Below are 14147 nucleotides of genomic sequence, written 5' to 3' on the forward strand. Positions count from 1 at the left end.
TTTGTGTATGTTTTGGTTCACTTTATCAATTGCTTGTCTATTTGATTTATAAATTCATCCAAACCCCTTTTACATACTTGATCATGTTTATTGTGTTGTCAACACAGTGGAAAGTACACATGACTATGTGAATAAAGGATTCCTAGATTTATCAGAACACTACAACAAAGTTTACTTGCATTTGGAGAAATGCTATGTTCTTTCCAGAACATTGGTTAAAGTAAAGCTCAGGTTGGATGCATGGAGTATGCATAAGAATGGACCGATATTGAACTTTGAAATAGATTTATAAAACTTACCGTAATATCTATTCAATTCAATATCACTAAGTTGATCCTAGATCACATGATCTAAATCCTGATATGGTTAGGCTCAATCTCAAGAGTGTTATTCGTGTTCTTTGATTTGTTAGTTAAGCCTACTTTTGGGTCAGGGTGATACGTACATTTTGGGAACACGGTAGTGCAATTGAGTGGGAGCGCTAACATAAACATGGAATCTATAGCTTCTATCTGGCGAATAGTAAGCAAAGGATGATTTCCTTCGAGCTTAACCAAACGAGATAAATGGTGGAGTACTCATTTCACTTAGTTGAAATATCATTTATACAGGGTTAAGTGTTTTAAGGATAAAATACATTGTAGGGTGTTACGGTAATTTAGTCCCTTTACAATGTAAATCATCCATATAGAGGATCATTGATCAAATTAGGGTTATAACAATGGATAACTAATGATGTGTCTATATGGTGGAACATATAGAGCATTCTATATACTGAGAGTGCAATTCTAAGTTCTATGCGTGGATTCAACGAAGAATTAATAAGTCAGTGAATCTGCTTATTGGAAGCTCGGATATATAGACCCATGGTCCCCCCACTAGTTGAGATAATATTACTTGTAAGACTTATTTAATTGATTTTAATTAATCAATTATAATTCTCAAAGTTAGACTATGTCTATTTGAGAATTTATCACTTATTAAGGGCAAAACAGTAAATAGAGATTTTAAAGGGCATATTTATTAATTAGGAAACTTTAATTAGTTTTATTATTAATAAATAAATGACAATATATTATTTGATAATTAGTTTTAATTATTAAATAATTAGATTTGACATTTATGTGGTTGAACAAAGGAATTGGCAGTTTTTGACAAAACAAGAAACTAACAATGTAGGAAAAGGAAAGTTGGAAAAGTGGCAAGCCTTGTTTCCACAATGCCTAGGCCGGCCACTATGCTTCCCTTTTCACATTGATTATTCAATTTTTAAATGTCAATTAATTCAACAATAGCCCTAGGTGGTCTCCTATAAATAGAAGGTAAAGGCTTCAGTTTTTGTACACACAATATTCTGACAGAATTTTCTCACACAGAAACTCTCTCTGAGCCGCCACCCTCTCTCTCTCTACCTTCTCTGTTTCGAAATCTATGAGTGATAGAGTGGTGCCCACACACATCAAGTAATACCTCAATCATAGTGAGGAAGGCTGTGTAGAATTCAAAAACAACAAAGAATGACGATCGGGCTCAGATCTTGATTATACTCTGCGATAGAAAGGAATCAAGGGTTAGAGATTTGAGTGGGAGGAGACATATATTCCGCTGCATTCAATGTAAGATTTTTGATACTTTTATGTGTTTAATTTCCCATCATTTTAGAAGTTCATATTTAGGTTGTTAAATCAACATACTTGTGAGTAGATCTAAGATCCTGGTAAAATAACTTCCAACAACTGGCACCAGAGCCATGGTAATTGATTTGCTTGCAAGAAATTTGGACTTAAAACGATTTGTTTGTGTTTTGGATGGTATCATGTTGCTTTGTGTGTCATATTGATGCTTGATTGTTGTTTGTGAATTCTGGGAAAAATAGTTACTTTTCTGTCTCTGTAATTATTTTTGTTGGATAGTTTGGACAATTCTAAGCAATTTACTTTTTTACAGAACTTGATTTCGATTTAATTTGAATTAGTTATGAATTTTTAAAAATTGGAAAAATCGGGATGATGGACACCCTCTCACGCGCGCAGAATGGCTGCAAGCTGCCTTCCTGTGCCGTGAAATCTCGGCGTGCATCACCTTGGCACGCGCGGATGGGCATGCCTGGCATGCCATCCGTACTGTTCATCCAATTTTTCAATTTTTTCAATTTTTCATGCTATTTCATGGAATTAACTTCCGATTTTTTGTGTAGTTTTGTATATTTATTTTTATTTTTCAAATTTCAAATCTAATTATCAGAAATAAATTAATTTGATTTTTCAAAATTAATTTTAGATATTAGTGTAATTTGATTTTGAAAATAGAAAAAATCAAGTTTTGCTTACCTCTTTTCTTATTTCCTTTAAAATTTGATTATTTTATTTTTTTTAAGGTCAGATATTTTTTTTGGTAACTTGACCTTAATTAGAATAAGATCAAAATAATCATGATATTTTAAAAGAGGAAATAAGATATTTTTGTTAACTTTTAAATTTTGTTATTCTTACTTAAATTAAATTGTAAAATAAGAAAAGGGTATGTATTTACCATTTTCTATTTTATTGTTTAATTTATTAAATAACATGAAATTTAAAAGGAAAGTTAGCAATTTATTTTGAAATGATATTTAGGTTACTTAAAACCTAATTTTTCAAAATTGTAGGTTTAATTTTTTAAATATTTTTTTTTAAATCGAATTTTTTTATTTTCGAAATATATATTTAAAAATTAAATAAATCCTACATTCAACTATCCAAATCTAACTTGTTGCAGGAGTATGTGTTTTAGATTGTTTGTAAGTTTTCTAAAACCTAGTATTGCTTGATCTAAATTGCCATAGTTAACTTATTGACAGATCCAATGATCTGATTTTAACCAATGGTTCAATTGATGATAAATCAAGTAAATAATTTGTAACAGGTAATTTTTACAATCTTCTTTCATCTGTGTATGACCTAGTAACATGATAGGATCCATCCAAATTTGTGTGCTTGTGTGAGCCTATATGTTTAATTTCTGTTATAGATACATATAGGTTGTTGTTGCTAAATAAAATGTCATAACCTGATAGATTTTATTTAGGCTCATTTAGTAGTGAGCCTATTCAATTAATAACAGTTGTTCATTTTAAGGTTAAATTCCTCTCTTTTGGGCCTTGTGTGAGAGTTGGGAGCCTTAGAAGTGGGTACGACATACTGGACCCAACCCCCCTCACATGAACAACCCCAATTGTGAAGGCTCATTTGCCTGATTTGGATAACTGTGCTAGGTTAATTATATTAGTTTGACCTAATAAAATTAATTAGCAACATAATTAATTTCATTCTTCCTTGAAATTAATTTAAGAAAAACATAGTTTGAAGAGTAATATTCTAGAAAAACTATATGCATTTTTCTTGTGTTTAATTAAATATGGAATTATAACCATGTAAATTCTTTCTGAATCTTAATTTTATAATTTCATTAAATATTCCTATTTAAGTTGAGATTTAGTTAAATCTAACAAATCAACTTAGATTTGAATATCTTTTGAATTTCCTATTATAAATTAAGTTGAGGAATTTTAGGAATTGGTTATTAAGATTCTTTGGATATTTTTTAAGTTGATATTTTATAAATATGGGAACTTAAAATGGAATATCTTCTAAATTAAGTGGTTACTACTTAATTGTTAATATTTAATTAAGTCATTGATTGAAGGATATTTAAGTTGGATATTTAGATTTTTTCTAAACAACTTAAATAAGATATTTTTCAATTTCATTCCATTTTGAAATTTAATTAAAGTTTTACTTTAATTTGTAATGTTTCATTATTAAGATATGGAATATAAATGATTAAACAAAATACATATTTTACATAGCTATTGTTTTAGTGAGTAATCCTCCCTAATGGAGGAACGTTCATTAGCAAGTTAGCACCGTTTAATCTCGAAAGATAAGTATTCTTATAAGTTTTTTATACTGTTTATGACCACCCTAATGGTGGCGACTGTATAAGACTTACAAGAGTATGAAACAATGGTAGAAGCTCATAAGATAGAATTGCCTTGACTCTCGCCTAAACGGGACAATGCTGAATTCCAATCTTGATAGAATAAAAGGTTGCTAGAATGTTTGACATTTTAAATGAATTTACAACTCTATTCAATGGATGATGCTTTGACTCTCGCCTAAACGGGACACTGTATCAGTTCGTTGGAAACCTTAGAAAATAAACTACGTTAGATTTAGTATTTTTATAACATATGTGATTATTTGTTATTTTCTGAACTTGTGTATGAATTTATAGAACCAAAACCTTACTTCTGTTTATTGATATGTTGTAGTGCCAATATGAATAACCCTCACCCTGATCCACTCCTAGTTAGTATCTTTGCAAAAGAACTCAATAGTGTGAAAATACATCCTGGTAGTTGCATTAACTCGCACCTATTGTTGATGAATCTGAAATTCCAAAAGGCAAATCTACTAGGAATTGATTTATCAAAGGAACAATGGGTACGACTCATCCTTAATAGTCTTCCTCAGGAGTATGATAGTTTTGTTCTACATTACTTATTGAACAATCCTCACTCCTCCGACATGGACAAACTCGAGACTGAGTTGAGGGCCCATGAGCGGAATCTGATTGCAATGGGACCTCCTGGTATTGCAAACTTTAATCAGAGGAAGAAGATTAAGCATGAGGGCTCTAACAAAGCAGCTTCTTCAAATACAATTATCAGACATCATGTTCTATGTGCGAATTGTAATGGAAAGGGACATAAAGAAGAACAATGTCCCAGGCTTCTAGACGATTCAAACGAAGGTGATGCTTTTGTCTTTGAATCATGTGTTTTAGAGAATGACAAATCCACCTGGATTGTTGATTCTGGATCTACTAACCATGTATGTTCTTCATTGCAGCTGCTTGAAACTTTGGAGAATCTTCACCCAGATGAGTTAAAGCTTACAGTTGGAAATGGCGAGTTGGTATCGCTTAAAGCTGTAGGAACAAATGTACTCGAATCAAGTTTCATACAAAGAAGTTTTTACTTTTACAGAATGTTTTATATATTCCAAACTTTAGTAGAAACTTGATTAGTGTTTCATGTTTACAAACACAATTTTATATATTGAATTTTTCGAGTTCAAATTGTTCAATTTCTCGTAATGGATTTCATATATGTGTTGCTAACATGGAACAAGGGCTTTATGTTTTAAGACCTGATACTCAAATCTCACTAAATACTGAACTTTTCAATGTAGCTAAACCTAGAACCCTTAAGAGAAAAGAGATTGATAATGATGATCAAACTTATCTATGGCATTTACGTTTAGGTCATATAGGTTTTGATAGACTCAATAGGCTAACCAAAGACGGTCCATTGAAAAATGTCGTCTTAGGAGAACTGCCAGTATGTGAGTCTTGCCTAGAAGGAAAAATGACCAAACATTCTTTCTCTGCAAAGGGAGAGCGTGCCAAACAACCCCTAGGGTTAGTGCATTCAGACGTTTACGGACCTCTGAATGTAAAAGCTCGAGGTGGTTATGAGTATTTCGTCACTTTCATAGACGACTTCTCTAGATACAGTTTTCTTTACCTAATGCAAAAGAAATCTGAAACGTTTGAAAAGTTTCAGGAATTTCATGCTTTGGCTCAAAACCAATTATGTAAAACATTAAAGATCTTGCGAACTGATAGGGGTGGAGAATATATGGATATGCAGTTCAAAGATCATTTAACTGAACTTGGAATTGAATCCCAATATACTGCCCCAAGCACTCCATAGCAAAATGGAGTTGCAGAAAGAAGAAATCGCACTCTCTTGGAAATGGTTAGGTCCATGCTGAGTTATTCAACTCTGTCTATGTCCTTCTAGGGATATGCTATTCAAATGGCAAACGACATTTTAAATGTTGTACCATCTAAAGCAGTCCCTAAGACACCCGTTGAACTATGGAATGGTCGTACACCTAGTTTACGCCATTATAGGATTTGGGGGTGCCCTGCTCACGTCTTGAGAAAGAAAGAAGGCAAACTGGAATCGCGAACTGAAGTTTGCATGTTTGTCGGAAATTCTAAAGAGACTAGGGGTGGACTATTTTATAGTCACAAGGATAACAAAGTATTTGTTTCTACAAATGCTACTTTCCTTGAAGATAACTATATGAAAGACAACAAACTGAAAAGTGAAGTTGTATTAGAGGAAATGCTTGCAGATACTATTCCTTCAAATGTTCCATCCTCTTCTACTCAAGAAAAGGAAAATCCCACTCCCTCAGTTGTAGCAACTGAGAAAACTACTACCAAAGCTCATGTTCAGAAGGTCACCGCTCCTCGTCGTAGTAGGAGGGTTTCTACAAAACCATCTCGTTATGGCTTGGATGGTGAAATCAATATGGTCGTTGGTGACGGTATTGATGACGACCCATTAACCTATAAACAGGCAATGGCAAGTCCGCAACGGAAGCGATGGTCAGCCGGCATGGATTCAGAAATGGATTCCATGAAAAATAACAAAGTCTGGGAATATGTAGATCCACCTGATGATTATCATCCAATTGGATGTAAATGGGTCTACAAGAAGAAAACAGGCGCTGGAGGCGAAGTCGAAACTTTCAAAGCTAGACTGGTCGCCAAGGGTTATACCCAAAGAGAAGGTGTGGACTATGAGGAAACTTTTAGTCCAGTTGCCATGCTCAAATCCATCCGAATTCTTCTCTCCATAGCAGCCGTTTTCGATTATGAAATTTGGCAAATGGATGTCAAGACAGCCTTCCTTAATGGGCTTCTTGAAGAAACCATCTATATGGAGCAACCAGAAGGTTATGTTCTTCCTGGGCAGGAAAATAAAGTTTGCAAGTTAAATAGGTCCATTTATGGACTTAAGCAAGCTTCTCGGTCATGGAATAAAATGTTTGATGAGATCATTAAAACCTTCGGCTTTCATCAGAATGAAGATGAACCTTGTGTTTACCAACTCAAGGAAGACCAAGTAGTAGTATTCCTGGTCCTTTATGTTGATGACATTTTGATCATTGGCAACAATGTCAAGAAAATGACTCACATCAAGGAATGGCTTGACACTCAATTCGACATGAAAGACTTGGGTGAGGCAGCCTATGTTCTCGGTATTCAGATTATCAGAAACCGGAAGAATAGATCCCTTGCTCTCTCTCAAACAACTTACATTGACAAAGTTCTAGAGAGATTCTCCATGACTAATACCAATGGGGAAAATATGCCTTCTAGATATGGTATCCGTCTATCTAAGGAACAGTGTCCGACTGATCCTCAAGAGATAGAAGACATGGCAAAAGTTCCTTATGCTTCTGCAGTTAGAAGTCTAATGTATGCAATGTTATGCACTAGACCTGACATCTGCTATGTAGTTGGAATCGTGAGCAGGTATCAGTCAAATCCAGGACAGGAACATTGGAATGTTGTTAAGTATATTTTGAAATACTTAAAGAGTACAAGAGATTATGTATTAGTCTACAAGAGTGGCGCTTTAAATCCCATAGGCTATACAGACTCAGATTTCCAGGCATGTCTTGAAGACAGGAAATCTACATCTGGGATGGTGTTTACTCTTGGGGGTGGAGCAGTGGTTTGGAGAAGTGCGAAACAAACCACGATTTTGGATTCTACCATGGAGGCAGAATACATAGCTGGGGCTGAAGCAGCTAAAGAGGTTGTCTGGCTTAGAAGGTTCTTCACCAGTCTTGGTGTAGTTCCTGGAATGGAAAAGCCTCTAGTCCTGCTTTGTGATAACAATCGAGCTATAGCCAACAGTAAGGAACCTCGGAGCCACAAGAGAAGTAAGCATATAGAAAGAAAATATCATATTATCAGAGAATATGTGGCAAGAGGGGATGTACTGGTGGAGAAAGTGGACACACAGGACAACTTAGCTGATCCATTCACCAAAGTCTTGGCAGTGACTGCATTCGAAAAGCACCGTCAGAATTTAGGATTAATTGAAATGTACTGATTTGTTTTATATTAGTGCAAGTGGGAGTTTGTTGGGTTTTATGCCCTAAATAAAACTCCATTTCAATGTAATCCAGATTATTCAATATCAATAAAGTAACAGAAGTATTTTTCATTCATTTTGTGTATGTTTTGGTTCACTTTATCAATTGCTTGTCTATTTGATTTATAAATTCATCCAAACCCCTTTTACATACTTGATCATGTTTATTGTTTTGTCAACACAGTGGAAAGTAAACATGACTATGTGAATAAAGGATTCCTAGATTTATCAGAACACAGGGTTTTACTGATTTGACAATCTACAACAAAGTTTACTTGCATTTGGAGAAATGCTATGTTCTTTCCAGAACATTGGTTAAAGTAAAGCTCAGGTTGGACGCATGGAGAATGCATTGGAATGGACCGATATTGAACTTTGAAATAGATTTATAAAACTTACCGTAATATCTATTCAATTCAATATCACTAAGTTGATCCTAGATCACATGATCTAAATCCTGATATGGTTAGGCTCAATCTCAAGAGTGTTATTCGTGTTCTTTGATTTGTTAGTTAAGCCTACTTTTGGGTCAGGGTGATACGTACATTTTGGGAACACGGTAGTGCAATTGAGTGGGAGCGCTAACATAAACATGGAATCTATAGCTTCTATCTGGCGAATAGTAAGGAAAGGATGATTTCCTTCGAGCTTAACCAAACGAGATAAATGGTGGAGTACTCATTTCACTTAGTTGAAATATCATTTATACATGGTTAAGTGTTTTAAGGATAAAATACATTGTAGGGTGTTACGGTAATTTAGTCCCTTTACAATGTAAATCATCCATATAAAGGATCATTGATCAAATTAGGGTTATAACAATGGATAACTAATGATGTGTCTATATGGTGGAACATATAGAGCATTCTATATACTGAGAGTGCAATTCTAAGTTCTATGCGTGGATTCAACGAAGAATTAATAAGTTAGTGAATTTAAGTAGTAAATTCTAGATCTGCTTATTGGAAGCTCGGATATATAGACCCATGGTCCCCCCACTAGTTGAGATAATATTACTTGTAAGACTCATTTAATTGATTTTAATTAATCAATTATAATTCTCAAAGTAAGACTATGTCTATTTGAGAATTTATCACTTATTAAGGGCAAAACAGTAAGTAGAGATTTTGAAGGGCATATTTATTAATTAGGAAACTTTAATTAGTTTTATTATTAATAAATAAATGACAATATATTATTTGATAATTAGTTTTAATTATTCAATAATTAGATTTGACATTTATGTGGTTGAACAAAGGAATTGGTAGTTTTTGACAAAACAGGAAACTAACAATATAGGAAAAGGAAAGTTGGAAAAGTGACAAGCCTTGTTTCCACAATGCCTAGGCCGGCCACTATGCTTCCCTTTTCACATTGATTTTTCAATTTTTAAATGTCAATTAATTCAACCATAGCCCTAGGTGGTCTTCTATAAATAGAAGGTAAAGGCTTCAGTTTTTGTACACACAATATTCTGACAGAATTTTCTCACACAGAAACTCTCTCTGAGCCGCCACCCTCTCTCTCTCTCTACCTTAACTATTTCGAAATCTATGAGTGATAGAGTAGTGCCCACACACATCAAGTAATACCTCAATCATAGTGAGGAAGGCTGTGTAGAATTCAGAAACAACAAAGAAGGACTATCGGGCTCAGATCTTGATTATACTCTGCGACAGAAAGGAATCAAGGGTTAGAGATCTGAGTGGGAGGAGACATATATTCCGCTGCATTCAATGTAAGATTTCTGATACTTTTATGTGTTTAATTTCCCATCGTTTTAGAAGTTCATATTTAGGTTGTTAAATCAACATACTTGTGAGTAGATCTAAGATCCTGGTAAAATAACTTCCAACACCTTCATATTTGAGTTGACTTAGGGTTCATAATGTCTTGTCTTTGTCTTTGTCCTAGAAGAAAATCTCAACCTTATAAGAATTACAGTCATTATTTTATTGCTAACGTTTTTGGTGTTATAGTTTCATATAGGTTTGATTCAGGAAAATTGTTCACTCCTCTTAAGAATATATAGGTTCTTCAAACAGTGTTATGTAAGCTACCATTTTCAAAAAAAATGTTTAAAAACTGTGTGTTCAAGCTCCATTGGATGAATAGAGCTACCTATCTCAATGTGTGAAAGTCGTCTCTGAGTAAGTTGGAACTATGTAATTAGGAGTTATGTAGAAGATATGCTACCATTGAAAAGGGCTACCATTGAGGTAGTGTGACAGCGTCTCCTATGGTTATAGTTTATCAGAAAAGTCTTTTTGACAAATTGGGCAATATTTCCTGCTTACACTTTCACACACTTATGCTTAACATAGTTATAAAGCTGTTACATACTGCTTGAATTGCCTTTAATATTCTTGGTGATTGAGTCCACTTTTTTCATGCGTAATCGGTATGACCTCATTCCACTAGTTCATTAGCTTAATAAAATAATTTTTGACTATTCTTCTAAGTTTGATTTTTTTATCAGGGACCAAGACAAGCGGACATTGTGTACTTTTTGTTGGCAAAAATATCAAGATTATTTTATTTTTGTCTATTTTATAAAAAAATAAAAAATTTGTGGTCGATTTTGTCAATTGAGTATTCTTAAAAAATCTTGATATTTTTCTTGTCGTGTTTTATTATTTTCTTAGACACTATTTTTGCTTTAAAGTGTTGATTGGTGCTTTATGTCTCTTTGTGTGTTGTCATGTTCATTCTTTGCAATTTAATATGGGGGGGGCTTATTTTGAAAGATTTTAAGAAAAAGGGGGGCATAATTTTTCAAATTTTTTGAATTTTTGGGCTATTTTTTTCTTTTATTTTTCAATTATGGAAACATATTTTTATTGCATTTTATCTACTGTGTTTCCTTTATTTTTTAGGGATTTGCTTTTTTGTGGTGTTTTAGGAAACTTGTTTTCATTTAATTATTTATTTTGTTGGTTTCCTTTTTCGTGTCATTTTCGGATTTGGTTGGTGTATTTATTTTGTAGATTTTGTGGGTTATGCTGTTTCCTTTTTCAACTTTTGGTAATCTTTGACTATATTTTGAAATATCCTTTTTGGTTTCCTATTTTCTCTCCTCACGTGGTGACCAAGTAAGGAAGTTACTTTCCTTTTTTTCTTTTTTCTGATTTTTGGGTAATTATGTTCAAGGGTTATACATGCTCAACTACCCACATTCCCACGATCACCATTATTCATTCCTCTCTTATTTTTTTCAAAAGTCTAACCTTCTTCAAAGTTTGAGAGTGTGTTTGTTTTCTAGGGTTTCAAAGAAAAATGGCAAAACCTAAAAATGCTCAACCTTCCAAGAGGCCCTCTCGTGGCTCTGCTTTTGCATCTCTGATCACCCCACCTGCACCATCTGCTCCAGTGACCAGAGTTCCTGGTTCGTTTTCTGCTCCGATGACCACTACCAGAAAGTCGAAGACCCAAGCTCAAAAGTCGACTTACAACCTTGTTTCTCCTCCAATCATTGCCTCTCCAATTGCTACTCCAACTCTTGGGCTTGGTGATCATGATGAATCTCATTCATCTGATCACTCATTAACGAAGTCTTCTTCTTCCAAAGGTGCTCCAAATGTCGAGAAAGTAATAGTGCCCTTGCCAACTATGAGTTCTCGTACAAGGTCCAAGGTATCCACACCTCAAAAACCCGAAGTGGTTCTACCCACAAGTGTCTCCAAAGGGAAAAAGGTGGTGTCTTCATCTTCAAAGGCTAAAAGTCTCAAAGAGAATCCCCCTTCTATATCATCATCGGATTCTGAACCTATAAAAGAAACTGAGGAGGATCACGAATCAGAGAGTATGTCTGATTCAAGTGAAGAGTTTGTGCCCAAAGAACAACCCTCTGGTGATGATTCTAGGTCTGAAAGTGAAGACCCTGAAGCTAAACCTGTCAGTGCAAAACAAGTTGTTGTCCCTGCTGCAGTTCCAAAGAAGGACAAAGGAAAACTACCCATTGTCTCTCCAAGTGCTATTCTTCCTCAGAAAAGAAAGAGGCCCTATGGTATTACTCTTGAAAACTTCAAGCCCCATTCTCATTATTTTTGTTACAATGATAATGCTAGAGACATGAAATTTTATGAGAATCGAAATTTTACTATTGAAAAAATTTCAATGTCATTGCTCATAAGCCTTTTGGGGTTTATAACATGTTGAAAGAAACAAAATGGATGGATACTTTGATTGGTTTTGATGGCTATATGGATCGAATTGTGAAGGAATTTTATGCTAACATCACTGATGAGTGCCTCGATGAGGACTCTTTTATATTTGGCAAAGTATTTATTAGGGGAAAATGGTATTCCTTTACTGTGAAGGATGTGGCTAAGGCTCTCAATCTGCCTATGGGAATTTAGACAATTGATGTTGAGTTTGATCGTCAAAAGGTGTTCGGATATTTAACTGGTAATAATGATGTGGAACTCTCCGACACAATGCATATGTCTCAACTCACCTATCACCATCTATGCTTATGAGGTTTGCCCTATCCAATTGGTTTCCTTGCTCCAATCCGATAAATGTTTCAAATGAACTTGCCTTCTTTTTGTATAAAGTTTCTATTGGTGCTAAGATTGATTTGGCTGACATGATTTGGGAGCAAATTATTTTTCTCTTAGAAAGGACAAGAAACCTATACTCAATATAATCTTTCCTCATTTGATCTATAAGATTTTATCTGACCAAGAGGAATTGATTCTGGAGAATGAATCCATTGAAATTCTTGCTGTTGGAAACACTTTCAAAGTTCTAGAGAAACCTCCCCAAGGAAAATCTGCTAAGAAAAAGGCTCGGTCTGCTTCCCCTGGTGTTACAAATGAACCTGCTGTTGCATCTGCTTCCACTTCTGCTTTTACAGAAATGACTGACTTCAACTTGCGTTTGGGAAGAATGGAGACAAGTCAAGCCTTACTTCTCAGGAGGATGGACAACATCATGAAATTCTTCCGATCCAATGATGATGAATAAGTGGTCCATTTTTTTTATCTCTTTTCTTTATTTATGTGTGCTTGAACTATTATGATTTTGTTCATATTTTTTTTTTTGTTATCTTTGGCTCCTTGATAGGAAAAAAAAGGGAGTAGTATTTATTTTTTAGATTATGTGTTACAACTCTGGACCCTTGTTTTAGGGGGAGTTGACTTGTTTGTGGTTTGTGCACTTTTCCGTTTAAAAAGTTGCTTTGTTTCGGTTTGTAAGCTTTTCCGTATAAAAAAAGTTCTATGTTTTATGTGTTAGAGTGTTTTCATGCAGATGGTATTTTCTATAGTCTTTTATCTTTAAAAAACTATTCGCTTTGGTTTCTAACACTTGATGCAGGTTTTGTCATAATAAAATGTTTTGTCAATCAAAGTGCCAAAGGGGGAGATTGTTAATTCCACTTTTGGCATATTTAATTGACAAAAATATTTTATTATTTATTGTATATTTCGGCTGGTGTGTTTTAAATTGGTGTACATATTTTGTGTATCTAAACTTGGAATGAAAGTTATCTAACTTTCCTATTTATGGAAATTGAGGTAAAAATAGTAAGTTTGATTACACAATTAATTCTTATCTAACTAGCTGGTATATTCTGATCTTGTGTGACTTTCCCATTTTCTTAGATCAGATTTCTTGAAGAGAAAATCGGAGCTAAACTTTCCTTTTCTATAAAAGGAAAGTTATACTTACTGCCCACGATTCTGTAGGTACAGAAATGGAAATTCCTGAGCTGATTGAAGATTTATTTTAGGGAAGTTTCTAGTGGGTTGGGGTATTGTTCAGACCGTGCGTAAGCTTTCAATAAGGTGTATATTGATTATAAATACACCTTATACCAGCTAGGTTTAGCACCTTTCCTGTATCTTTGATTTGTACTCATATCTTTAGAAAAGAGAGTCTTTGTTTTGTAGAGAAGAGCTTGTTCGACTCTTACTCTGTTTATTTGTAGTTTGTATTGTCTTGAGTCTATATTCAAGTCTACAAAGAAGAGGAACATCAGTTCAAACTTCGGGAGAAGGTTTTACAAAGCTTTCGGGAGTTTTATCAAGATTCGGTTAGAAGGCGGAATACATCAAGCTTGCGGCATTTAATAAGAGGGAGTCTATTTATGCATAAGTCAATTACTTTGTATTTTTGAGACCTATCTAATGAATCTTAT

The sequence above is a fragment of the Cannabis sativa genome, chromosome 4, assembly GCF_029168945.1.
Source record: "Cannabis sativa cultivar Pink pepper isolate KNU-18-1 chromosome 4, ASM2916894v1, whole genome shotgun sequence".
NCBI classification, from domain to species: Eukaryota; Viridiplantae; Streptophyta; class Magnoliopsida; order Rosales; family Cannabaceae; genus Cannabis; species Cannabis sativa.